At 38.2% G+C, this 27,556-nt stretch overlaps 3 non-coding genes and 2 pseudogenes across 3 annotated transcripts; all 5 read right to left on the reverse strand.

The window, feature by feature from the left end:
- Positions 1 to 9,239: 9,239 nt before the first annotated feature.
- LOC116802875 lies at positions 9,240 to 13,201 on the reverse strand. The gene has a single exon (XR_004363224.1). It is a non-coding gene; the product is annotated as a large subunit ribosomal RNA (ribosomal RNA).
- A 394-nt stretch (positions 13,202 to 13,595) lies between these two features.
- Positions 13,596 to 13,774, reverse strand: LOC116802880. The gene has a single exon (XR_004363226.1). It is a non-coding gene; the product is annotated as a 5.8S ribosomal RNA (ribosomal RNA).
- Positions 13,775 to 14,461: 687 nt separating this feature from the next.
- On the reverse strand, positions 14,462 to 16,456 carry LOC116802873. The gene has a single exon (XR_004363222.1). It is a non-coding gene; the product is annotated as a small subunit ribosomal RNA (ribosomal RNA).
- Positions 16,457 to 21,517: 5,061 nt separating this feature from the next.
- On the reverse strand, positions 21,518 to 26,303 carry LOC116802877 (annotated as a pseudogene).
- A 382-nt stretch (positions 26,304 to 26,685) lies between these two features.
- LOC116802882 lies at positions 26,686 to 26,861 on the reverse strand (annotated as a pseudogene).
- Positions 26,862 to 27,556: the final 695 nt, after the last annotated feature.

The raw sequence follows: 27,556 nt of genomic DNA on the forward strand, positions 1-27,556 counted from the left end.
TGAGCCAGGCAGCACGTGGCTGCTGCTTTGCAATTATACCGCTGCTTCGAGCACTGGGTTTTTTGCGCTGATAACACGCACACTCGGGTGTGCGATGGTGTTAGTGCGAACTACCGTTAGGTACGTTGGCTGGGCCAATCAAAACGCGCGACAAGATCACGCGACGCGAAGTGGCTGGGCACAAGTAACGGGACTTACAACTGTGAACAATTTGCTAACAATTTGCTAACAATTTGCTGTCGATCCGCAGGCACGTCTGCACTCGTCGAGTGTTCGATCGCGACTGATATGTATATTATTTAATTTAATCATATAATTGCCAAAATCATATGAATACATAAGTTTTGAACAATATGAGAGGTCGGCAACCACTGCCTACCTATAGTAGTTTTTGAACCCTCTGTCGTAATTCCGGTCGTTTACACTACTATACCCTCTCACTATAATGGATTTTCTCTATAATACTAAGAGAATGTGGGAATATTTCAGCATTTTTTCCCTTATACATATAATAATTAATCATTTTCATATGTATATTATTTAATTTACTCATACAATTGCCAAAATCATATGAATACATAAGTTTTGAACAATATGAGAGGTCGGCAACCACTGCCTACCTATAGTAGTTTTTGAACCCTCTGTCGTAATTCCGGTCGTTTACACTACTATACCCTCTCACTTAAATGGCTTTTCTCTATAATACTAAGAGAATATGGGAATATCTCAGCATTTTTTCCCATATACATATAATAATTAACCATTTTCATATGTATATTATTTAATTTAATCATATAATTGCCAAAATCATATGAATACATAAGTTTTGAACAATATGAGAGGTCGGCAACCACTGCCTACCTATAGTAGTTTTTGAACCCTCTGTCGTAATTCCGGTCGTTTACACTACTATACCCTCTCACTATAATGGATTTTCTCTATAATACTAAGAGAATGTGGGAATATTTCAGCATTTTTTCCCTTATACATATAATAATTAATCATTTTCATATGTATATTATTTAATTTACTCATACAATTGCCAAAATCATATGAATACATAAGTTTTGAACAATATGAGAGGTCGGCAACCACTGCCTACCTATAGTAGTTTTTGAACCCTCTGTCGTAATTCCGGTGGTTTACACTACTATACCCTCTCACTTAAATGGCTTTTCTCTATAATACTAAGAGAATATGGGAATATCTCTGCATTTTTTCCCATATACATATAATAATTAATCATTTTCGTATGTATATTATTTAATTTACTCATACAATTGCCAAAATCATATGAATACATAAGTTTTGAACAATATGAGAGGTCGGCAACCACTGCCTACCTATAGTAGTTTTTGAACCCTCTGTCGTAATTCCGGTCGTTTACACTACTATACCCTCTCACTTAAATGGCTTTTCTCTATAATACTAAGAGAATATGGGAATATCTCTGCATTTTTTCCCATATACATATAATAATTAACCATTTTCATATGTATATTATTTAATTTAATCATATAATTGCCAAAATCATATGAATACATAAGTTTTGAACAATATGAGAGGTCGGCAACCACTGCCTACCTATAGTAGTTTTTGAACCCTCTGTCGTAATTCCGGTCGTTTACACTACTATACCCTCTCACTATAATGGATTTTCTCTATAATACTAAGAGAATGTGGGAATATTTCAGCATTTTTTCCCTTATACATATAATAATTAATCATTTTCATATGTATATTATTTAATTTACTCATATAATTGCCAAATTCATATGAATACATAAGTTTGAACAATATGAGAGGTCGGCAACCACTGCCTACCTATAGTAGTTTTTGAACCCTCTGTCGTAATTCCGGTCGTTTACACTACTATACCCTCTCACTATAATGGATTTTCTCTATAATACTAAGAGAATGTGGGAATATTTCAGCATTTTTTCCCTTATACATATAATAATTAATCATTTTCATATGTATATTATTTAATTTACTCATACAATTGCCAAAATCATATGAATACATAAGTTTTGAACAATATGAGAGGTCGGCAACCACTGCCTACCTATAGTAGTTTTTGAACCCTCTGTCGTAATTCCGGTCGTTTACACTACTATACCCTCTCACTTAAATGGCTTTTCTCTATAATACTAAGAGAATATGGGAATATCTTAGCATTTTTTCCCATATACATATAATAATTAACCATTTTCATATGTATATTTTTTAATTTACTCATATAATTGCCAAAATCATATAAATACATAAGTTTGAACAATATCAGAGGTCGGCAACGGTCTTTCCTCTATAATACTAAGATAATATGGGAATATTTCATCATTTTTTCCCTTATACATATAATAATTAATCATTTTCATATGTATATTATTTAATTTACTCGTATAATTGTCAAAATCCTATGAACACATAAGAGAATACAATATGAGAGGTCGGCGCAACCATAATATAGTAGTTGATGACGAGGTGTTTGGCAACTTGACACAATCCATTAAAGTCTTTATATTAATTATATGAAAGGGACAATATCATATGCGTCACTAAATTGATGACGAGGTGTTTGGCAACTTGACACAATTCATTAGAGTCTGTATATTATTATTATAGGACATATCATATGCGTCACTAAATTGATGACGAGGTGTTTGCAACTTGATACATTCTTTAAAGTCTTTATATCAAAAATTATATAATAAGGACAATATCATATGCGTCACTAAATTGATGACGAGGTGTTTGGCAACTTGACACAATCATTAAAGTCTTTATATTAATTATATGATAGGGACAATATCATATGCGTCACTAAATTGATGACGAGGTGTTTGGCAACTTGATACAATTCTTTAAAGTCTATATATCAAAAATTATATGATAGGGACAATATCATATGCGTCACTAAATTGATGACGAGGTGTTTGGCAACTTGACACAATTCATTAAAGTCTGTATATTAATTATATGATAGGGACAATATCATATGCGTCACTAAATTGATGACGAGGTGTTTGGCAACTTGATACAATTCTTTAAAGTCTTTATATCAAAAATTATATGATAAGGACAATATCATATGCGTCACTAAATTGATGACGAGGTGTTTGGCAACTTGACACAATCCATTAAAGTCTTTATATTAATTATATGATAGGGACAATATCATATGCGTCACTAAATTGATGACGAGGTGTTTGGCAACTTGATACAATTCTTTAAAGTCTTTATATCAAAAATTATATGATAAGGACAATATCATATGCGTCACTAAACGATGACGAGGTGTTTGGCAACTTGACACAATTCATTAAAGTCTTTATATTAATTATATGATAGGGACAATATCATATGCGTCACTAAATTGATGACGAGGTGTTTGGCAACTTGACACAATCCATTAAAGTCTTTATATTAATTATATGATAGGGACAATATCATATGCGTCACTAAATTGATAGTCGCGATCGAACACTCGACGAGTGCAGACGTGCCTGCGGATCGACAGCAAATTGTTAGCAAATTGTTAGCAAATTGTTCACAGTTGTAAGTCCCGTTACTTGTGCCCAGCCACTTCGCGTCGCGTGATCTTGTCGCGCGTTTTGATTGGCCCAGCCAACGTACCTAACGGTAGTTCGCACTAACACCATCGCACACCCGAGTGTGCGTGTTATCAGCGCAAAAAACCCAGTGCTCGAAGCAGCGGTATAATTGCAAAGCAGCAGCCACGTGCTGCCTGGCTCACCGGCTTACGGTGCCCAGCTTCCCCCCCCCCCCCCCCCCTCCTCACTCCTTATCAACTTTGGAGAAGATGGACTGGCAGGCCCCCCCGCGCACCCACAAGCTTGGAACAACACCACGCAAAAAGGCTCTGAGAACACGCAAGAGCAGCTCCAGCAGCGAGGGAAGCACCTCGCATACAGAGCCGGGCGAGATAAAGCGAAAACCGGCAAAGAAAGCACAGGGAGAGGAGCTGGAAGATAAGCCAAGCACTAGCGCAGCTCTGCGCAAGAAGCTCGCCAACAACGCCTTCGCTTTACTCTCGACCGAAGAAGACGAGTACGACCAAGAGAGCTCTGATGACGAACCCGGACCTAAAGACGATTCCAAGCCCAAGACCCCGAGAAACCAAAGCCCACCCCGAAGACCATCAAGCCACCTCCGATTTTTATCCCCGATGTGACCAACATCTCGGCACTCGTCAAGATGATCACGACTCTTGTAGGCCCGAAGAACAATTTTACCTACAAGACCGTGAATGGCAACAACGTACGTGTCATGATGCCGGACAAAGAGTCCTATACAGCTCTGCGTCTCCAACTTGTGGCCCAAAACAAGAGGCATCGGACTTTCCAGCCGAAAGATGAACGTGCATACAAGGTTGTCATCAAAGGACTCCACCACTCCACCGATCGTGAGGAAATCATTGAAGACCTTCGCAGACAAGGGCACGCTGTTAGAGATCTGCACAATCCCATTGGCAGAAGAACTAAAGAACCGCTGGGAATATTCTTCGCCAACCTGGAGCCTTCCAGCAACAACAAAGACGTCTACCAAGTCAAGCGGATCTGCAGGTCGGTAGTAACCATTGAACCGCCGCAGAAGTTCAACGACGTGCCTCAATGCTTCAGGTGCCAAGGATTCGGTCATACACAGCGTTACTGCTTCCTGGAATACCGATGTGTAAAGTGTGGAGGCCCTCACGAATCGAGGGCATGTGAGAAGAGGGAGGACGACAAAGCGTGCTGCTTCCACTGCCAGGCGGACCATCCTGCGTCTTTCAAGGGATGCCCTGCATACAAAAGGGCCAAAGCACTCGCTGCTCCGAAAACAAGGCCCGTCGCTAATGCTAACAAGGCGCCGCCCGTGGCATCACCAAACGTCACCTCTGGCAGGAGCTACCGAGACGCCCTCAACGGAGTGCACGCAGCACCGCAGAATCCCACAACCCCAGTCCAAACCCAAACAGAAACCCCACACTCCGGTCAGATAGAAGCGATGTTCGCTCGCATGGAAGGAATGATGGAAAGGATGATGGAGCGCATGTTCACCCAGATGACACAGCTGGTGGCCACCATTCTCAACAGCAAGTCATGCAACTAAAGCTCCACCTAGTCGTCTGGAATGCGAACGGCCTGCAGAACAGCAAGGCCATAGTCGAGCACCATCTGAAGACCCACCAGATCGATATCCTACTCGTAGCCGAAACCCACTTCTCCCCCAGATCCCACTTTAATATCAGCGGATATGACCTCATCCATGCAGACCATCCTTCTGGCAGAGCACGCGGTGGAGCAGCCATCCTCATCAGGAGCGGTATTCAATACCTAGAGCTGCCCGCGTTTCAGCAAGACTGGGCACAATGTCCTGTCATCAGGATTGTCAGCCCGCAAGGAGATTTAGACATTGGAGCGGTCTACTTTCCCCCAGATACCGCATAACAGCATCTCACCTCAGTGAGTTCTTCGAGCATTTTGGGCCCCGCTTCATAGCAGCTGGAGATTATAACGCCAAACATTCTTGGTGGGGATCGCGCGCCAACAACCCCAAAGGGAAAACTCTGTTTGGGTACCTGCAACGCCACCGACTGGACTGCCACTCCACTGGCGAGCCCACTCACTGGCCAACGAATCCCCTCAAGACTCCAGACCTACTGGACTTTGCTGTGTCGAAAGGCATAGGGCATGCGAAGATCAGCTGCACAACAAATGCTGATCTCCTGTCAGACCACTGTGCAATAAACGTGCTAATCAACACGCCAGTCCTCAGGAAAACCCCGCTCAGAAGGCTCACTGGAAAATATACCGACGCCGCCAAGTTCGCGTCCTGGATGCTCTCCACCGTCAATCCGAACCCCATCCTCAACACACCCAGGAACATTGATGAAGCTATCGGGAATCTCACCAGGCAGATGCAAAACGCTGCGGAATTCGCAAGCCCACCGCCACCAAAGACTGCGAGAACACCTAGCAGGGACCTCCACCTCTGGTCCCCGGAAATTGCGGCACTCGTGACTGAGAAGAGGCGTCTCAGGAGAGTTTGGTTCTTGACGCGCAATCCAAGAGACAAAACAGCGCTCAATCACGCCACAAAGGAGTTGAAGGACAAGATCTCCAGCCTACGCCAGGACTCCTTCCCAGATTCCGCGAGGAACTCTCTCCCGGGGACCCAGACCACAATCTGTGGAACGTCACCCGCCACATTAAACGACCAGCCAAAAAGGTTTCCGCAGTGCGCAAAGCAGATGGATCCTGGTGCCTTTCGGATGCTGAAAGAGCAGAAGCTTTCGCCGAACACCTTTACAACGCCTTCTCTCCGTTCGACTGCTGCACTGCCGAAGAACATGCTGAAACAGCCCGGTTTCTCAATAGCCCAAGCTCTCCCGGTCCCCCGTTGGAACCAGTCGACCCTGAGGAAGTTGCGCAGGAGATTGCTCTACTGAAGAACAACAAATCTCCAGGCCTGGATCGTATAGATGCGGCGGCCCTAAAAATGCTCCCATCCCGCTGCACACAAATGCTGGCCAGCATTTACAACAGCTGCTTCCGGCTAGGGTACTTCCCGGAAGAGTGGAAAAGAGCAGAGGTTATTGTCCTCCTCAAGCCTGGTAAGCCTGAAGCCAATCTCGCCTCCTATCGTCCGATTAGTTTGCTGGCAATCCTCTCCAAAATACTCGAAAGAGTATTTTTGCGCAGAGTATTGCCAGTACTGGATGAGGCTGGTTTGATCCCCGATCACCAGTTTGGCTTCAGGCGCTCCCACGGAACACCAGAGCAATGCCACCGGCTAGTCGAACGGATCCTCGAGGCATTCGAGCAAAAGAAATACTGCTGCGCTGTAATGCTCGACGTGAAGCAGGCATTCGACAGAGTTTGGCATCCTGGACTCCTCCATAAACTCAAATCCTACCTCCCAAGCCCCCATTTTACCCTCCTCAAATCCTACACTGAGGGAAGAGCATTCCAAGTCAGATGCGGAAGTGCAATAAGCCTACCCAGACTGATCAGAGCTGGAGTTCCGCAAGGCAGTGTGCTCGGACCAATACTGTACACCCTTTACACCGCAGACCTTCCCATAATCCCCTCCAGGAACCTAACTATAGCGACTTATGCAGATGACACGGCTTTCCTCGCCTCCTCATCCGACCCACGAGAAGCCTCCGAAACAATCCAAAGGCAAATGGACGCGCTACATCCCTGGCTCAGCAGGTGGAACATCGTAGTGAACGCGGAAAAATCTACCCAAACAACATTTGCACTAAGGAGAGGAGACTGCCCACCGGTCACGCTAAACGGAGTCATCATTCCCAACGCACCCGCACCCAAGTACCTAGGACTTACCCTGGACCGCAGGCTCACTTGGCGTCCCCACATCGTCAGCAAACGCATACAGGCCGATGCGCGTCTGAGGCAGATGCATTGGCTTATTGGGAGAGGGTCCAAGCTAAGGCAGAACCACAAAATCCTGGTGTACAAGGCAATTCTCAAGCCCATCTGGACCTACGGGATACAGCTATGGGGCACGGCAAGCCACACGAATCGCCTGCGTATACAGCGGTTCCAGAATAGGTGCTTGAGAATTGCCTGTAATGCGCATCCCTACCACGAGAATGTCGCCATACATAGGGAACTTGGAATCCCACAAGTCGCTGATGAAATCTCCAGGCTCAGCGAGAGATACCTGAAAAGGCTCGAAAACCACCCTAACCACCTCGCCACCAACCTGTTAGACAATAGCCAAACAAGCAGACGTCTCATGAGGAGACACCCTCTCGATCTTCCACAACAATAGACAACACATATAAAACCCGCCACAAATACATGTACAATAGTATCCCTTAAGCTAATGTTCCCCCGCAAAACCATTTAATTATTGTCCACTAGGACAGATTTTAAATAAATAAACGCACGCTAAAGAAAAAAAAAAAAACTAAATTGATGACGAGGTGTTTGGCAACTTGATTCAATTCTTTAAAGTCTTTATATCAAAAATTATATGATAAGGACAATATCATATGCGTCACTAAATTGATGACGAGGTGTTTGGCAACTTGACACAATTCATTAAAGTCTGTATATTAATTATATGATAGGGACAATATCATATGCGTCACTAAATTGATTTATGCAGATGACACGGCTTTCCTCGCCTCCTCATCCGACCCACGAGAAGCCTCCGAACAATCAAAGGCAAATGGACGCGCTACATCTGGTCAGCAGGTGGAACATCGTAGTGAACGCGGAAAAATCTACCCAAACAACATTTGCACTAAGGAGAGGAGACTGCCACCGGTCACGCTAAACGGAGTCATCATTCCAACGCACCGCACAGTCCTAGGACTTACCCTGGACGCAGGCTCATTGGCGTCCACATCGTCAGCAACGCATACAGGCGATGCGCGTCTGAGCAGATGCATTGGTTATTGGGAGAGGGTCCAAGCTAAGGCAGAACACAAATCCTGGTGTACAAGGCAATTCTAGCCATCTGGACTACGGATACAGCTATGGGCACGGCAGCCACACGAATCGCCTGCGTATACAGCGGTTCCAGAATAGGTGCTTGAGAATGCTGTATGCGCATCCTACCACGAGAATGTCGCCATACATAGGGAACTTGAATCCACAAGTCGCTGATGAAATCTCCAGGCTCAGCGAGAGATACCTGAAAAGGCTCGAAAACACCCTAACACTCGCACCAACTGTTAGACAATAGCAAACAAGCAGACGTCTCATGAGGAGACACCTCTCGATCTTCCACAACAATAGACAACACATATAAAACCGCCACAAATACATGTACAATAGTATCCTTAAGCTAATGTTCCCCGCAAACCATTTAATTATTGTCACTAGGACAGATTTTAAATAAATAAACGCACGCTAAAAAAAAAAAAAAAAAAAAAAAAACTAAATTGATGACGAGGTGTTTGGCAACTTGATACAATTCTTTAAAGTCTTTATATCAAAAATTATATGATAGGGACAATATCATATGCGTCACTAAATTGATGACGAGGTGTTTGGCAACTTGACACAATTCATTAAAGTCTTTATATTAATTATATGATAGGGACAATATCATATGCGTCACTAAATTGATGACGAGGTGTTTGGCAACTTGACACAATCCATTAAAGTCTTTATATTAATTATATGATAGGGACAATATCATATGCGTCACTAAATTGATGACGAGGTGTTTGGCTACAGGAAAAAATCATTTATTTATCGAATCATCAAGCAAAGGATAAGCTTCAGTGGATCGCAGTATGGCAGCTGCTCAACCACTTACAACACCTTGCCTGTTACAAAAGTCGTTTACAATTGATTCTAGGCTTTGTCATTGTATTAAATAATGCTTTTATATGTAACTAGCGCGGCATCAGGTGATCGAAGATCCTCCTAATTTACTATGTTACAAATTACATTGGCATCACATCCATTGTCGTTTATAAAATAAATTATAAACTTTAAATGGTTTAGAAGCCATACAATGCAAATTGCCCCTTATTTATCATTGCAGTCCAGCACGGATACGACCTTAGAGGCGTTCAGGCATAATCCAACGGACGTAGCGTCATACCACTGTTCGCTCGAACAAGTATTGTGCCATTGGTCCGTACCTGCGGTTCCTCTCGTACTACGCAGGAATGCTGTCGCAACAACGTTTTGTCATTAGTAGGGTAAAACTAACCTGTCTCACGACGGTCTAAACCCAGCTCACGTTCCCTTGCATGGGTGAACAATCCAACGCTTGGTGAATTTTGCTTCACAATGATAGGAAGAGCCGACATCGAAGGATCAAAAAGCGACGTCGCTATGAACGCTTGGCCGCCACAAGCCAGTTATCCCTATGGTAACTTTTCTGACACCTCTTGTTAAAAACTCTTTAAACCAAAAGGATCGATAGGCCGAGCTTTTGCTGTCCCTGTGTGTACTGAACACCGAGATCAAGTCAGCATTTGCCCTTTTGCTCTATGTGTGGTTTCTGTCCGCACTGAGCTGGCCTTGGGACACCTCCGTTATTATTTGAGAGATGTACCGCCCCAGTCAAACTCCCTACCTGGCAATGTCCTTGAATTGGATCATACCTGAGTAATTGGAGTTATACCAAATTTTCAAATCAAAAATACATAAATGCATCGTTTTATTAAAGAATTTGTTTGCGATTATATAACAAACTCGTGATACTTTGATCAAGAAGCTTGCATCAAAACCCAATACCATAAGATATAATAAATATATCCGTATAATGGCTAGGAAATGATACACGTTCCATTTAATCAAGTAAGTAAGGAAACAATAAGAGTAGTGGTATTTCATTGACGATACCAAACCGAGGTCTAATATCTCCCACTTATTCTACACCTCTTATGTCTCCTTACACTGCCAGATTAGAGTCAAGCTCAAAAGGGTCTTCTTTCCCCGCTAATTATTCCAAGCCCGTTCCCTTGGCTGTGGTTTCGCTAGATAGTAGATAGGGACAGTAGGAATCTCGTTAATCCATTCATGCGCGTCACTAATTAGATGACGAGGCATTTGGCTACCTTAAGAGAGTCATAGTTACTCCCGCCGTTGACCCGCGCTTACTTGAATTTCTTCACTTTGACATTCAGAGCACTGGGCAGAAATCACATTGTGTCAACACCCGCTAGGGCCATCACAATGCTTTGTTTTAATTAGACAGTCGGATTCCCCAAGTCCGTGCCAGTTCTGAATTGATTGTTAATTGATAATCGTTATAATTGATAAGAACTAATTGGTTTAACCCAAATAGTATTCTTAAAAATTTTAGCAAGAAAGTTCCACAATTGGCTACGTAACTAAACTATCCGGGGAACAAGTAACTAACATAAATGCTAGAAACTCTATTTACCCAGAACGAGCACATAAACCATGTTATTGTTTCCCAATCAAGCCCGACTATCTCAATCTTCAGAGCCAATCCTTATCCCGAAGTTACGGATCTAATTTGCCGACTTCCCTTACCTACATTATTCTATCGACTAGAGACTCTTCACCTTGGAGACCAGCTGCGGATATTGGTACGGCCTGTTGAGAAGTTTGCGTGTCCCCACCATAAATTTTCAAGGTCCGAGGAGAAAATATCGACACAACAGTATATGTCATGCTCTTCTAGCCCATCTACCATATCTCTCTGCGAAAGACTTCCATGGTAGTACGGCTATAAAACAGAAAAGAAAACTCTTCCGATATCTCTCGACGGCTTCTTTATGGTCGTTCCTGTTGCCAGGATGAGCACGAGGCCCATATTTAATAACAAACGGATACTCAACAGGTTACGGAATTGGAACCGTATTCCCTTTCGTTCAAAATTATTCAAGTGTATTATATTCGCTTTGTTTATATAGTTAGGCATTTTTGTTTTACTTGAAAATTTTCGGCTTTCGCCTTGAACTTAGGACCGACTAACTCGTGATCAACCACTGTTCACACGAAACCCTTCTCCACTTCAGTCCTCCAAGGTCTCATTCGATTATTTGCTACTACCACCAAGATCTGTACCAATGGCAGCTCCATGCAGGCTTACGCCAAACACTTCTACGCATACCATTGTACCTTCCTACTCACTAAAGTTTCAAAATTTATATCACAAGTAATATAAATCATCTACTTTAGCGGTAATGTATAGGTATACAACTTAAGCGCCATCCATTTTAAGGGCTAGTTGCTTCGGCAGGTGAGTTGTTACACACTCCTTAGCGGATTTCGACTTCCATGATCACCGTCCTGCTGTTTTAAGCAACCAACGCCTTTCATGGTATCTGCATGAGTTGTTAATTTGGGCACCGTAACATTACGTTTGGTTCATCCCACAGCGCCAGTTCTGCTTACCAAAAGTGGCCCACTGGGCACATTATATCATAACCTTGAACTTCATATCAAGAAAGTTAAGGTTCTTACCCATTTAAAGTTTGAGAATAGGTTAAGATCGTTTCGACCCTAAGGCCTCTAATCATTCGCTTTACCAGATAAGATTATTTTATATAATATTAAAATGCACCAGCTATCCTGAGGGAAACTTCGGAAGGAACCAGCTACTAGATGGTTCGATTGGTCTTTCGCCCCTATACTCAATTCTGACAATCGATTTGCACGTCAGAACTGTTTCGGTCTTCCATCAGGGTTTCCCCTGACTTCAACCTGATCAAGTATAGTTCACCATCTTTCGGGTCACAGCATATATGCTCAAGGTACGTTCCAGTTAGAGGCATAAATAATATAAATATACATTATACATAACTATATAGAACGCCCCGGGATTGTGTTAATTAGCTATAAATAGCTAAAAAACTAATCCCATTATTAGTCAAGTTAATTACGCTATTAGGTTTACATCCCAATAACTTGCACATATGTTAGACTCCTTGGTCCGTGTTTCAAGACGGGTCCCGAAGGTATCCTGAATCTTTCGCATTGTTAATCATACAAGAGCATATAATAAACACAAAAATCAATGATAATTATGCCATTATATAATTCCGAAAAATTAACGCTCTGTAATAATATAAATCTATCAGCACTTTATCAAATTAATAACATTTATTCTGTGTTAAAATGCAAGCAATTTAATTGGAATAAACTATAAGTTATATTTTATGATAAATTTGGGATATGCTAATAGATTACAATGTCCTTATATGGAAAAAATGCACATTATTCTTAATAATATTATTTAAATATTACAATTTTAATGATGAATTTTCCATAACGGATATTCAGGTTCATCGGGCTTAACCTCTAAGCAGTTTCACGTACTGTTTAACTCTCTATTCAGAGTTCTTTTCAACTTTCCCTCACGGTACTTGTTTACTATCGGTCTCATGGTTATATTTAGTTTTAGATGGAGTTTACCACCCACTTAGTGCTGCACTATCAAGCAACACGACTCTTTGGAAACATCATCTAGCAATCATTAACGTTATACGGGCCTGGCACCCTCTATGGGTAAATGGCCTCATTTAAGAAGGACTTAAATCATTAATTTCTCATACTAGAATATTGACGCTCCATACACTGCATCTCACATTTGCCATATAGACAAAGTGACTTAGTGCTGAACTGTTTTCTTTTCGCTCGCCGCTACTAAGAAAATCCTTGTTAGTTTCTTTTCCTCCCCTAATTAATATGCTTAAATTCAGGGGGTAGTCCCATATGAGTTGAGGTTGTATATATAACTATATTTTGCCATAAATTCTTTATATATAAATGATAAAACAATCAATTAAATTCGTTATAAATAGTTCCAATAGTTCTTGTAAGCAAAGTCATTTTTATCCATTTAACGAACCAACGAAGAATAATAACAAAACCAAGATTTTTCTTTTTCCGAATCATTAATAAGAGACAATTCTAGATGAAAAATATTTCAATTTTTTATGCTAGACATTTCTCAGTATTATTTGATTGAAAAAGAAAATATTTCTCTTCGTTTTTCACATTCAAATGTGAGATAATGTTTTTCATTTCTTTTTTAATATTATGAATAAAATCATTATTTAATCCAATAATATACCATATGCTTATAAAAAATTTATAAACAACTTAATTAGCATAGTCTTACAACCCTCAACCATATGTAGTCCAAGCAGCACTATAAAATTAATTAAAGTACATAACAGCATGGACTGCGATATGCGTTCAAAATGTCGATGTTCATGTGTCCTGCAGTTCACACGATGACGCACAGTTTGCTGCGTTCTTCATCGACCCATGAGCCGAGTGATCCACCGCTTAGAGTTTTATAATTCAATTTTATATAATGTCAATATTGTTTTTATTGAAAGAAATTAAAAATACACCATTTTACTGGCATATATCAATTCCTTCAATAAATTTATTTTTATACCTAAAATAAATGTTGCGAAATGTCTTAGTTTCATATAAGCATTATGTATCATAATAATCTGGTTATGGTTTGCTATTTTGGGTGACACATACTGCAAAATTTATATAAAACATTAACCTGATGGATGACAGGTACAAACATTGTATATTTTAGGTTGTTGCATTAGCCAACGTATGCTCATAACATAGATGAACAATACATATTCGCAACGCGTGTATATTATGGTCCATATACACACACACTTATTTTGATTACCACACATTCAAAATTATTTTTATTTTAATTCGACTTCTACTTTCGAATTTAGTTTAGTTTCTTCGATTTCCATTTTCGAGAATTTGTTTTTATAGGAAACGCCGTTGTTGTAGTAAGTACTGCCACAAATACGCACAGCAACATTAATAATGTTAAAGTCTTTTTATGAGGTTGCCAAGCCCCACATATAAAATAAAAGCCATCTTCATTTTATTTTGACTTTAACTTTTGATTCCGTGGAATCATTTTGTAATATTTTTATTTTGGTAAATTGTATTTATTTGTATTATAACAAATATTTATTAACGATAAGGATATTATACAATAATGATCCTTCCGCAGGTTCACCTACGGAAACCTTGTTACGACTTTTACTTCCTCTAAATAATCAAGTTCGGTCAACTTTTGCGAAACAACCGTAACACGCAAGGCGTCACAGTGATCACGTCCGGAGACCTCACTAAATAATTCAATCGGTAGTAGCGACGGGCGGTGTGTACAAAGGGCAGGGACGTAATCAATGCGAGTTAATGACTCACACTTACTGGGAATTCCAAGTTCATGTGAACAGTTTCAGTTCACAATCCCAAGCATGAAAGTGGTTCAGCGGTTTACCCGGACCTCTCGGTCTAGGAAATACACGTTGATACTTTCATTGTAGCGCGCGTGCAGCCCAGGACATCTAAGGGCATCACAGACCTGTTATTGCTCAATCTCATTATTGCTAGACGCAATTTGTCCATTTAAGAAGCTAGTGTCCTTATAATGGGACAAACCAACAGGTACGGCTCCACTTACATAAACACATTCAAACACAATAAACATTTTACTGCCACCATGAATGAAGGCTACATAAGCTTCAGCACCATAATCCTGAAGATATCTATTTAATATATTTGAGTCTCGTTCGTTATCGGAATTAACCAGACAAATCACTCCACGAACTAAGAACGGCCATGCACCACCACCCATAGATTCGAGAAAGAGCTATCAATCTGTCTTACACACTTATGTTCGGACCTGGTAAGTTTTCCCGTGTTGAGTCAAATTAAGCCGCAGGCTCCACTCCTGGTGGTGCCCTTCCGTCAATTCCTTTAAGTTTCAGCTTTGCAACCATACTTCCCCCGGAGCCCAAAAGCTTTGGTTTCCCGGGAAGCGACTGAGAGAGCCATAAAAGTAGCTACACCCAATTGCTAGCTGGCATCGTTTATGGTTAGAACTAGGGCGGTATCTGATCGCCTTCGAACCTCTAACTTTCGTTCTTGATTAATGAAAACATCTTTGGCAAATGCTTTCGCTTAAGTTAGTCTTACGACGGTCCAAGAATTTCACCTCTCGCGTCGTAATACTAATGCCCCCAAACTGCTTCTATTAATCATTACCTCTTGATCTGAAAACCAATGAAAGCAGAACAGAGGTCTTATTTCATTATCCCATGCACAGAATATTCAGGCATTTGAAGCCTGCTTTAAGCACTCTAATTTGTTCAAAGTAATAGTACCGGCCCACAATAACACTCGTTTAAGAGCACTAGTGCAGGTTTTTAAATAGGAGGAACATATGAAAAAATACAAGTATTTAATCACATATAAGAACTCCACCGGTAATACGCTTACATACATAAAGGTATAGTACTAACCACAATTGTAAGTTGTACTACCCGTATGAAGCACAAGTTCAACTACGAACGTTTTAACCGCAACAACTTTAATATACGCTATTGGAGCTGGAATTACCGCGGCTGCTGGCACCAGACTTGCCCTCCAATTGGTCCTTGTTAAAGGATTTAAAGTGTACTCATTCCAATTACAGGGCCTCGGATATGAGTCCTGTATTGTTATTTTTCGTCACTACCTCCCCGAGCTGGGAGTGGGTAATTTACGCGCCTGCTGCCTTCCTTAGATGTGGTAGCCGTTTCTCAGGCTCCCTCTCCGGAATCGAACCCTGATTCCCCGTTACCCGTTGCAACCATGGTAGTCCTAGATACTACCATCAAAAGTTGATAGGGCAGACATTTGAAAGATCTGTCGTCGGTACAAGACCATACGATCTGCATGTTATCTAGAGTTCAACCAATATAACGATCTTGCGATCGCTTGGTTTTAGCCTAATAAAAGCACATGTCCCATAAGGTTCATGTTTTAATTGCATGTATTAGCTCTAGAATTACCACAGTTATCCAAGTAACTGTTAACGATCTAAGGAACCATAACTGATATAATGAGCCTTTTGCGGTTTCACTTTTAATTCGTGTGTACTTAGACATGCATGGCTTAATCTTTGAGACAAGCATATAACTACTGGCAGGATCAACCAGAATAATGTTTTTCCTTCATATTCCATTCATATTTTTTGAATCGAAATAAGCAATATAATAGATATATAGATTTTTCACTTTATATAATTCCATGATTTTTATTATATTGAATAAAATTCAATATTTCGCCTTTGGGTAAAATTTTAAATATATAAATATAAGTAAAAAATCTATTCGATTACGGCCATTTTTATATAGCATTCGTAATCCATATTTTCATTTTTAATTTATACTTGTTTTACCAATATAACAAGAATTTCATATAATTATTGTAATATATATGTTTCTATAATTTTATCTTTTTATATATACATATTTCATTATAAAATATCATTTTATTTCCAACATACATAATTATTGTATCCACACATGTACAATTTTTGTTTAACCAATATAAATATTAAGTTAAATCATTTGCATTTTGAAGATAAATTTAAAATTTATCTCTTTTCATATATCTCTCTGGTAATATATAACATAAAACCAAGCGCATATGATAATATTTCCACATTTAATATATAATTTTATATTTCTTTCATAAGAATCCATATTTGTATTATACCGTAACGATATAATAATCCAACTATACGGCAGGTAATAAATTAATATTTGCCTGCCTCCAAAAATTAACGATAATATATGGAAACGATTTGTTATTCTATATATAATAGAAACTTGACTTTTGTTTCAACGATATTATCTAAAAAGCGTATATTCCTATTATCCGCGGAGCCAAGTCCCGTGTTCTATAGAACTGAGAAACAAATTTGTACGGATAATAATATACTTTATTTTATGTAACCAATATAAACATAATCCGAAATAAATATTTCGAATAATGCGGGAGGTCGGCAACCACTGCCTACCTATAGTAGTTTTTGAACCCGCTGTCCTCAAAGCGGGTATTTTCAATTCCGTTTGCCACCCAACATACGGTCTATTCTCTTATATATTAAGAGATTATAGGAACATTTCATTTTTTTTCCATTATTCATATATAATATGATTATTTTTTTTTTATACATATAATAAATATTAATTTTTATATGTTTATTATTTAATTTACTCATATAATTGCCAAATTCATATGAATACATAAGTTTTGAACAATATGAGAGGTCGGCAACCACTGCCTACCTATAGTAGTTTTTGAACCCTCTGTCGTAATTCCGGTCGTTTACACTACTATACCCTCTCACTATAATGGCTTTTCTCTATAATACTAAGAGAATATGGAATATCTCAGCATTTTTTCCCATATACATATAATAATTAACCATTTTCATATGTATATTATTTAATTTAATCATATAATTGCCAAAATCATATGAATACATAAGTTTTGAACAATATGAGAGGTCGGCAACCACTGCCTACCTATAGTAGTTTTTGAACCCTCTGTCGTAATTCCGGTCGTTTACACTACTATACCCTCTCACTATAATGGATTTTCTCTATAATACTAAGAGAATGTGGGAATATTTCAGCATTTTTTCCCTTATACATATAATAATTAATCATTTTCATATGTATATTATTTAATTTACTCATACAATTGCCAAAATCATATGAATACATAAGTTTTGAACAATATGAGAGGTCGGCAACCACTGCCTACCTATAGTAGTTTTTGAACCCTCTGTCGTAATTCCGGTCGTTTACACTACTATACCCTCTCACTTAAATGGCTTTTCTCTATAATACTAAGAGAATATGGGAATATCTCAGCATTTTTTCCCATATACATATAATAATTAACCATTTTCATATGTATATTATTTAATTTAATCATATAATTGCCAAAATCATATGAATACATAAGTTTTGAACAATATGAGAGGTCGGCAACCACTGCCTACCTATAGTAGTTTTTGAACCCTCTGTCGTAATTCCGGTCGTTTACACTACTATACCCTCTCACTATAATGGATTTTCTCTATAATACTAAGAGAATGTGGGAATATTTCAGCATTTTTCCCTTATACATATAATAATTAATCATTTTCATATGTATATTATTTAATTTACTCATACAATTGCCAAAATCATATGAATACATAAGTTTTGAACAATATGAGAGGTCGGCAACCACTGCCTACCTATAGTAGTTTTTGAACCCTCTGTCGTAATTCCGGTGGTTTACACTACTATACCCTCTCACTTAAATGGCTTTTCTCTATAATACTAAGAGAATATGGGAATATCTCTGCATTTTTTCCCATATACATATAATAATTAATCATTTTCGTATGTATATTATTTAATTTACTCATACAATTGCCAAAATCATATGAATACATAAGTTTTGAACAATATGAGAGGTCGGCAACCACTGCCTACCTATAGTAGTTTTTGAACCCTCTGTCGTAATTCCGGTCGTTTACACTACTATACCCTCTCACTTAAATGGCTTTTCTCTATAATACTAAGAGAATATGGGAATATCTCTGCATTTTTTCCCATATACATATAATAATTAACCATTTTCATATGTATATTATTTAATTTAATCATATAATTGCCAAAATCATATGAATACATAAGTTTTGAACAATATGAGAGGTCGGCAACCACTGCCTACCTATAGTAGTTTTTGAACCCTCTGTCGTAATTCCGGTCGTTTACACTACTATACCCTCTCACTATAATGGATTTTCTCTATAATACTAAGAGAATGTGGGAATATTTCAGCATTTTTTCCCTTATACATATAATAATTAATCATTTTCATATGTATATTATTTAATTTACTCATATAATTGCCAAATTCATATGAATACATAAGTTTTGAACAATATGAGAGGTCGGCAACCACTGCCTACCTATAGTAGTTTTTGAACCCTCTGTCGTAATTCCGGTCGTTTACACTACTATACCCTCTCACTATAATGGATTTTCTCTATAATACTAAGAGAATGTGGGAATATTTCAGCATTTTTTCCCTTATACATATAATAATTAATCATTTTCATATGTATATTATTTAATTTACTCATACAATTGCCAAAATCATATGAATACATAAGTTTTGAACAATATGAGAGGTCGGCAACCACTGCCTACCTATAGTAGTTTTTGAACCCTCTGTCGTAATTCCGGTCGTTTACACTACTATACCCTCTCACTTAAATGGCTTTTCTCTATAATACTAAGAGAATATGGAATATCTTAGCATTTTTTCCCATATACATATAATAATTAACCATTTTCATATGTATATTTTTTAATTTACTCATATAATTGCCAAAATCATATAAATACATAAGTTTGAACAATATCAGAGGTCGGCAACGGTCTTTCCTCTATAATACTAAGATAATATGGGAATATTTCATCATTTTTTCCCTTATACATATAATAATTAATCATTTTCATATGTATATTATTTAATTTACTCGTATAATTGTCAAAATCCTATGAACACATAAGAGAATACAATATGAGAGGTCGGCGCAACCATAATATAGTAGTTGATGACGAGGTGTTTGGCAACTTGACACAATCCATTAAAGTCTTTATATTAATTATATGAAAGGGACAATATCATATGCGTCACTAAATTGATGACGAGGTGTTTGGCAACTTGATACAATTCTTTAAAGTCTTTATATCAAAAATTATATGATAGGGACAATATCATATGCGTCACTAAATTGATGACGAGGTGTTTGGCAACTTGACACAATTCATTAGAGTCTGTATATTAATTATATGATAGGGACAATATCATATGCGTCACTAAATTGATGACGAGGTGTTTGGCAACTTGATACAATTCTTTAAAGTCTTTATATCAAAAATTATATAATAAGGACAATATCATATGCGTCACTAAATTGATGACGAGGTGTTTGGCAACTTGACACAATCCATTAAAGTCTTTATATTAATTATATGATAGGGACAATATCATATGCGTCACTAAATTGATGACGAGGTGTTTGGCAACTTGATACAATTCTTTAAAGTCTATATATCAAAAATTATATGATAGGGACAATATCATATGCGTCACTAAATTGATGACGAGGTGTTTGGCAACTTGACACAATTCATTAAAGTCTGTATATTAATTATATGATAGGGACAATATCATATGCGTCACTAAATTGATGACGAGGTGTTTGGCAACTTGATACAATTCTTTAAAGTCTTTATATCAAAAATTATATGATAAGGACAATATCATATGCGTCACTAAATTGATGACGAGGTGTTTGGCAACTTGACACAATCCATTAAAGTCTTTATATTAATTATATGATAGGGACAATATCATATGCGTCACTAAATTGATGACGAGGTGTTTGGCAACTTGATACAATTCTTTAAAGTCTTTATATCAAAAATTATATGATAAGGACAATATCATATGCGTCACTAAATTGATGACGAGGTGTTTGGCAACTTGACACAATTCATTAAAGTCTTTATATTAATTATATGATAGGGACAATATCATATGCGTCACTAAATTGATGACGAGGTGTTTGGCAACTTGACACAATCCATTAAAGTCTTTATATTAATTATATGATAGGGACAATATCATATGCGTCACTAAATTGATGACGAGGTGTTTGGCAACTTGATTCAATTCTTTAAAGTCTTTATATCAAAAATTATATGATAAGGACAATATCATATGCGTCACTAAATTGATGACGAGGTGTTTGGCAACTTGACACAATTCATTAAAGTCTGTATATTAATTATATGATAGGGACAATATCATATGCGTCACTAAATTGATGACGAGGTGTTTGGCAACTTGATACAATTCTTTAAAGTCTTTATATCAAAAATTATATGATAGGGACAATATCATATGCGTCACTAAATTGATGACGAGGTGTTTGGCAACTTGACACAATTCATTAAAGTCTTTATATTAATTATATGATAGGGACAATATCATATGCGTCACTAAATTGATGACGAGGTGTTTGGCAACTTGACACAATCCATTAAAGTCTTTATATTAATTATATGATAGGGACAATATCATATGCGTCACTAAATTGATGACGAGGTGTTTGGCTACAGGAAAAAATCATTTATTTATCGAATCATCAAGCAAAGGATAAGCTTCAGTGGATCGCAGTATGGCAGCTGCTCAACCACTTACAACACCTTGCCTGTTACAAAAGTCGTTTACAATTGATTCTAGGCTTTGTCATTGTATTAAATAATGCTTTTATATGTAACTAGCGCGGCATCAGGTGATCGAAGATCCTCCTAATTTACTATGTTACAAATTACATTGGCATCACATCCATTGTCGTTTATAAAATAAATTATAAACTTTAAATGGTTTAGAAGCCATACAATGCAAATTGCCCCTTATTTATCATTGCAGTCCAGCACGGATACGACCTTAGAGGCGTTCAGGCATAATCCAACGGACGTAGCGTCATACCACTGTTCGCTCGAACAAGTATTGTGCCATTGGTCCGTACCTGCGGTTCCTCTCGTACTACGCAGGAATGCTGTCGCAACAACGTTTTGTCATTAGTAGGGTAAAACTAACCTGTCTCACGACGGTCTAAACCCAGCTCACGTTCCCTTGCATGGGTGAACAATCCAACGCTTGGTGAATTTTGCTTCACAATGATAGGAAGAGCCGACATCGAAGGATCAAAAGCGACGTCGCTATGAACGCTTGGCCGCCACAAGCCAGTTATCCCTATGGTAACTTTCTGACACCTCTTGTTAAAAACTCTTTAAACCAAAAGGATCGATAGGCCGAGCTTTTGCTGTCCCTGTGTGTACTGAACACCGAGATCAAGTCAGCATTTGCCCTTTTGCTCTATGTGTGGTTTCTGTCCGCACTGAGCTGGCCTTGGACACCTCCGTTATTATTTGAGAGATGTACCGCCCCAGTCAAACTCCCTACCTGGCAATGTCCTTGAATTGGATCATACCTGAGTAATTGGAGTTATACCAAATTTTCAAATCAAAAATACATAAATGCATCGTTTTATTAAAGAATTTGTTTGCGATTATATAACAAACTCGTGATACTTTGATCAAGAAGCTTGCATCAAAACCCAATACCATAAGATATAATAAATATATCCGTATAATGGCTAGGAAATGATACACGTTCCATTTAATCAAGTAAGTAAGGAAACAATAAGAGTAGTGGTATTTCATTGACGATACCAAACCGAGGTCTAATATCTCCCACTTATTCTACACCTCTTATGTCTCCTTACACTGCCAGATTAGAGTCAAGCTCAAAAGGGTCTTCTTTCCCCGCTAATTATTCCAAGCCCGTTCCCTTGGCTGTGGTTTCGCTAGATAGTAGATAGGGACAGTAGGAATCTCGTTAATCCATTCATGCGCGTCACTAATTAGATGACAGGCATTTGGCTATTTTTTTTTTTTTTTTTTTTTTTTGATCGCGGAGGTATGGAAATCTATCGAAAGATACTAGGTCTGTCAACACTTCAGTTTCCTAGCATGCACGATTCATTGCTCTATCTGAACCGAAGTTCCGCAACGCCTACGTACTAAAACCATCCTCATAGCCAATTTATATATACCATTATTTGCGATGTTTATGCCTTTATTGATGTTATGCCAAGACAGCAAGCAAATGTTTTGAACCAAACGTTTTAGCTAAGTCCAATCTCGGGAAAACCCGCTCAGGTACATGAACTGTTTAAACAACCGAGACTGCCTCTCATAACCTGGACGCTAATGATATGACTATCATATTTGCTGAGGAGACCCTTCGCTATCAATCTTTAACGGATTGACCACTCCAGATCCCCCTCCAGTTCAGGGTGGCAGAATGGAATTCAATGTCACCTGCGGCTTCGAATCTGCGACGCAACTCAGTTCGTATGTCCGGTCTGTCGTATCTATTGATTTTGCGCTGGTGTGCATCATCCATAGAGTGTCCGTCTGTCACAATTTGTATGTCGATCACATCAATGTGATTTTGTCGTAGTGCCACCAGGTCTGGTTTATTAAGACCGGATTCGCACTGCAGACTTGGTTCAACAATGACTACGCAGCCTCTCTCCTCAAGTCCCCGCTTGATTCGATTTACTACGCAGTTGTGTCTAGCTATGCGCTCCCATGCGATCGTAACATTTTGCATATATGGTTTGTTGTTTCGGGAGCGTCACATCCTGCACACACTGTCGTTCCAATTCGTGCCTTCCCCTTGTAGTACGAGACTTCGTGGTAGGGCATTTATCCGCAACGAATACCGTCTATATATTCCTTTCCTGTTAGTAACGGTGGGTTATTAGGCCGCCGTTGACCCGCGCTACTTGAATTTCTTCACTTTGACATTCAGAGCACTGGGCAAAATCACATTGTGTCAACACCCGCTAGGGCCATCACAATGCTTTGTTTTAATTAGACAGTCGGATTCCCCAAGTCCGTGCCAGTTCTGAATTGATTGTTAATTGATAATCGTTATAAATTGATAAGAACTAATTGGTTTAACCCAAATAGTATTCTTAAAAATTTTAGCAAGAAAGTTCCACAATTGGCTACGTAACTAAACTATCCGGGGAACAAGTAACTAACATAAATGCTAGAAACTCTATTTACCCAGAACGAGCACATAAACCATGTTATTGTTTCCCAATCAAGCCCGACTATCTCAATCTTCAGAGCCAATCCTTATCCCGAAGTTACGGATCTAATTTGCCGACTTCCCTTACCTACATTATTCTATCGACTAGAGACTCTTCACCTTGGAGACCAGCTGCGGATATTGGTACGGCCTGTGAGAAGTTTGCGTGTCCCCACCATAAATTTTCAAGGTCCGAGAGAAAATATCGACACAACAGTATATGTCATGCTCTTCTAGCCCATCTACCATATCTCTCTGCGAAAGACTTCCATGGTAGTACGGCTATAAAACAGAAAGAAAACTCTTCCGATATCTCTCGACGGCTTCTTTATGGTCGTTCCTGTTGCCAGGATGAGCACGAGGCCCATATTTAATAACAAACGGATACTCAACAGGTTACGGAATTGAACCGTATTCCCTTTCGTTCAAAATTATTCAAGTGTATTATATTCGCTTTGTTTATATAGTTAGGCATTTTGTTTTACTTGAAAATTTTCGGCTTTCGCCTTGAACTTAGGACGACTAACTCGTGATCAACCACTGTTCACACGAAACCCTTCTCCACTTCAGTCCTCCAAGGTCTCATTCGATATTTGCTACTACCACCAAGATCTGTACCAATGGCAGCTCCATGCAGGCTTACGCCAAACACTTCTACGCATACCATTGTACCTTCCTACTCACTAAAGTTTCAAAATTTATATCACAAGTAATATAAATCATCTACTTTAGCGGTAATGTATAGGTATACAACTTAAGCGCCATCCATTTAAGGCTAGTTGCTTCGGCAGGTGAGTTGTTACACACTCCTTAGCGGATTTCGACTTCCATGATCACCGTCCTGCTTTTAAGCAACCAACGCCTTCATGGTATCTGCATGAGTTGTTAATTTGGGCACCGTACATTACGTTTGGTTCATCCCACAGCGCCAGTTCTGCTTACCAAAAGTGGCCCACTGGGCACATTATATCATAACCTTGAACTTCATATCAAGAAGTTAAGGTTCTTACCCATTTAAAGTTTGAGAATAGGTTAAGATCGTTTGACCCTAAGGCTCTAATCATTCGCTTTACCAGATAAGATTATTTTATATAATATTAAAATGCACCAGCTATCCTGAGGGAACTTCGGAAGGAACCAGCTACTAGATGGTTCGATTGGTTTTCGCCCTATACTCAATTCTGACAATCGATTTGCACGTCAGAACTGTTTCGGTCTTCCATCAGGGTTTCCCCTGACTTCAACCTGATCAAGTATAGTTCACCATCTTTCGGGTCACAGCATATATGCTCAAGGTACGTTCCAGTTAGAGGCATAAATAATATAAATATACATTATACATAACTATATAGAACGCCCCGGATTGTGTTAATTAGCTATAAATAGCTAAAAAACTAATCCCATTATTAGTCAAGTTAATTACGCTATTAGGTTTACATCCCAATAACTGCACATATGTTAGACTCCTTGGTCCGTGTTTCAAGACGGGTCCCGAAGGTATCCTGAATCTTTCGCATTGTTAATCATACAGAGCATATAATAAACACAAAATCAATGATAATTATGCATTATATAATCCGAAAAATTAACGCTCTGTAATAATATAAATCTATCAGCACTTTATCAAATTAATAACATTTATTCTGTGTTAAAATGCAAGCAATTTAATTGGATAAACTATAAGTTATATTTTATGATAAATTTGGATATGCTAATAGATTACAATGTCCTTATATGGAAAAAATGCACATTATTCTTAATAATATTATTTAAATATTACAATTTTAATGATGAATTTTCCATAACGGATATTCAGGTCATCGGGCTTAACCTCTAAGCAGTTTCACGTACTGTTTAACTCTCTATTCAGAGTTCTTTTCAACTTTCCCTCACGGTACTTGTTTACTATCGGTCTCATGGTTATATTTAGTTTTAGATGGAGTTTACCACCCACTAGTGCTGCACTATCAAGCAACACGACTCTTTGGAACATCATCTAGCAATCATTAACGTTATACGGGCCTGGCACCCTCTATGGTAAATGGCCTCATTTAAGAAGGACTAAATCATTAATTTCTCATACTAGAATATTGACGCTCCATACACTGCATCTCACATTTGCCATATAGACAAAGTGACTTAGTCTGAACTGTTTTCTTTTCGCTCGCCGCTACTAGAAAATCCTTGTTAGTTTCTTTCCTCCCCTAATTAATATGCTTAAATCAGGGGGTAGTCCCATATGAGTTGAGGTTGTATATATAACTATATTTGCCATAAATTCTTTATATATAAATGATAAAACAATCAATAAATTCGTTATAAATATTCCAATATTCTTGTAAGCAAAGTCATTTTTATCCATTTAACGAACCAACGAAGAATAATAACAAAACCAAGATTTTTCTTTTCCGAATCATTAATAAGAGACAATTCTAGATGAAAATATTTCAATTTTTATGCTAGACATTTCTCAGTATTATTGATTGAAAAAGAAAATATTTCTCTTCGTTTTTCACATTCAAATGTGAGATAATGTTTTTCATTTCTTTTTTAATTATGAATAAATCATTATTTAATCCAATAATATACCATATGCTTATAAAAAATTATAAACAACTTAATTAGCATAGTCTTACAACCCTCAACCATATGTAGTCCAAGCAGCACTATAAAATTAATTAAAGTACATAACAGCATGGACTGCGATATGCGTTCAAAATGTCGATGTTCATGTGTCCTGCAGTTCACACGATGACGCACGTTTGCTGCGTTCTTCATCGACCCATGAGCGAGTGATCCACCGTTAGAGTTTTATATTCAATTTTATATAATGTCAATATTGTTTTTATTGAAAGAAATTAAAAATACACATTTACTGGCATATATCAATTCCTTCAATAAATTATTTTATACCTAAAATAAATGTTGCGAAATGTCTTAGTTTCATATAAGCATTATGTATCATAATAATCTGGTTATGGTTTGCTATTTGGGTGACACATACTGCAAATTTATATAAAACATTAACCTGATGGATGACAGGTAAAACATTGTATATTTAGGTTGTTGCATTAGCCAACGTATGCTCATAACATAGATAACAATACAATTCGCAACGCGTGTATATTATGGTCCATATACACACACACTTATTTTGATTACCACACATTCAAAATTATTTTTATTTTAATTCGACTTCTACTTTCGAATTTAGTTTAGTTTCTTCGATTCCATTTTCGAGAATTTGTTTTTATAGAACGCCGTTTTGTAGTAAGTACTGCCACAAATACGCACAGCAACATTAATAATGTAAAGTCTTTTTATGAGGTTGCCAAGCCCCACATATAAAAAAAGCCATCTTCATTTTATTTTGACTTTAACTTTGATTCCGTGGAATCATTTTGTAATATTTTTATTTTGGTAAATTGTATTTATTTGTATTATAACAAATATTATTAACGATAAGGATATTATACAATAATGATCCTTCCGCAGTTCACCTACGG

Source organism: Drosophila sechellia, unplaced genomic scaffold, assembly GCF_004382195.2.
Source record: "Drosophila sechellia strain sech25 unplaced genomic scaffold, ASM438219v1 U_24, whole genome shotgun sequence".
NCBI classification, from domain to species: Eukaryota; Metazoa; Arthropoda; class Insecta; order Diptera; family Drosophilidae; genus Drosophila; species Drosophila sechellia.